Here is a 2,795-nt window from a genome sequence, read left to right on the forward strand (position 1 = left end):
CTACTCACAAAGCATATTCATGTTCATAATCAGAGGGGTATTAATGTGCATATAGGATCTGAACATATGATCTTCCACCAAGTAAACCAACTAGCATCAACTACAAGGAGTAATCAACACTAGTAGCAACCCACAGGTACCAATCCCAGAATTAGAGACAAGAATTAGATACAAGAGATGAAGTAGGGTTTGAGAGGAGATGGCGCTGGTTAAGATGTTGATGGAGATTGACCCCCTCCCGATGAAAGGATCATTGGTGATGACGATGGTGATGATTTCCCCCTCCTGGAGGGAAGTGTCCCCGGCAGAACAGCTCTGCCGGAGCCCTAGATTGGTTCCGCCAAGGTTCCGCCTCGTGGTGGTGGAGTCTCGTCCTGAAATCTTGCTTACGATTTTTCCTCAATGAAAGACTCCATATAGTAGAAGATGGTCATCGGAGGGCCACCAGGGGGCCCACGAGGCAGGGGGCGCGCCCAGGGGGTAGGGCGCGCCCCCCACCCTCGTGGCTGGTGAGTGGCCCCCCTCTGGTACTTCTTGCGCTCAGTATTTTTTATATATTAAGAAAATAACTTTCGTGAAGTTTCAGGACTTTTGGAGCTGTGCATAATAGGTCTCTAATATTTGCTCCTTTTCCAGCCCAAAATCCCAGCTGCCAGCATTCTCCCTCTTTATGTAAACCTTATAAAATAAGAGAGAATGGGCATAAGTATTGTGACATAATGTGTAATAACATCCCATAATGCAATAAATATCGATATAAAAGCATGATGCAAAATGGATGTATCAATCACACCCGGTCATCACGTGGTGTCTGGGCACGACGAACTGTCGCAACGGTGCATCCTCAGGGAGAACACTTATATGTGATCAAAATATGTGACATGATATGGCCATCATCATCTTGTGCCTTTAATCTCCATCTCCAAAGTATCGTCATGATCTCCATCGGCACTGGCATGACACCATGATCTCCATCATCTTGATCTTTATCAACGTGTCGTCACATGGTCGTCTCGCTAACTATTGCTATCACATAGCAATAAAGTAAAGCAATTATATGGTGCTTGCATCTTATGCAATAAAGAGACAACCATAAGGCTCCTGCCAGTTGCCGATAACTTTAACAAAACATGATCATATTATACAACAATTTATATCTCGTCACGTCTTAACCATATCTCATCACAACATGCCCTGCAAAAACAAGTTAGACGTTCTCTACTTTGTTGTTGCAAGTTTTACGTGGCTGCTACGGGCTTAGCAAGAACCATTCTTACCTACGGCATAAAAACCACAACGTGGTATAGTGATTGCTTTTTGATCTTCAGAAAGAACCTTGTTCATTGAATCCGATTCAACTAAATTTGGAGAAACAGACACCCGCTAGCCACCTATGTGCAAAGCACATCGGTAGAACCAGTCTCATGAACGCGGTCATCTAATGTCGGTCCGGGCCGCTTCATCCAAAAATACCGCCGAATCAAGAAACAACTAGTGATGGCAAGCAATATGTATATACCCACGCCCACAACTCCTTTGTGTTCTACTCGTGCATATAACATCTACGCGTAGACCTGGCTCGGATGCCACTGTTGGGGAACGCGGTATTTCAAAATTTTACCTACGATCACACAAGATCTATCTAGGAGATGCATAGCAACGAGAGGGAAGAGTGTGTCTACATACCCTCGTAGACCGAAAGCGGAAGCGTTTAGTAACGTGGTTGATGTGGTTGAACGTCTTCGCGATCCAACCGATCCAAGTACCGAACGTACGACACCTCCGCGTTCAGCACACGTTCAGCTCGATGACGTCCCTCGGGCTCTTGATCCAGTTGGGACCGAAGGAGAATTCCGTCAGCACGACGGTGTGGCGACGGTGATGATGAAGTTACCGGCGCAGGGCTTTGCCTAAGCACTACGACGATATGACCGTGGTGTGTAACTGTGGAGGGGGGCACCACACACGGCTAAGACAAATCTTGGAGTGCCTTTGGGGTGCCCCTGCCAACGTATATAAAGGAGGGAGGAGGAGGAGGCCGGCCTAGGAGGGGCGCGCCTATAGGGGGAGTCCAACTAGGATTCCCAATCCTAGTTGGAGTCCCCTTCCTTTTCCAAGAGGGGGGAGAGGAAAGGAGTAGGAGAGGGAGAAGGAAAGAGAGGGGGTGCCGCCCCCTCCCTAGTCCAATTCAGACTTGCCATGGGGGGCGGCCAACCCTTGAGGCCCTTCTCTCCTTTACCGTATGGCCCATTAAGACCCACTACTTCCCCCGGCGAATTCCCGTAACTCTCTGGTACTCGGAAAAATAACCAAATCACTCGAAACCTTTTTGATGTCCGAATATAGCCTTCCAATATATCAATCTTTACGTCTCGACCATTTCGAGACTCCTCGTCATGTCCATGATCTCATCCGGGACTCCGAACAACCTTTGGTACATCAAATCACATAACTCATAATACAAATCGTCATCGAACATTAAGCATGCGGACCCTACGGGTTCGAGAACTATGTAGACATGACCAAGACACATCTCCGGTCAATAACCAATAGCGGAACCTGGATGCTCATATTGGCTCCTACATATTCTACGAAGATCTTTATTGGTCAAACCGCATAACAACATACGTTGTTCCCTTTGTCATCGATATGTTACTTGCCCGAGATTCGATCGTCGGTATCAACATACCTAGTTCAATCTCATTACCGGCAAGTCTCTTTACTCGTTCCATAATGCAACATCCCGCAACTAACTCATTAGTCACATTACTTGCAAGGCTTATAGTGATGTGCAT

Source organism: Triticum urartu, chromosome 2 (assembly GCF_003073215.2).
Source record: "Triticum urartu cultivar G1812 chromosome 2, Tu2.1, whole genome shotgun sequence".
Lineage (NCBI taxonomy): Eukaryota > Viridiplantae > Streptophyta > Magnoliopsida > Poales > Poaceae > Triticum > Triticum urartu.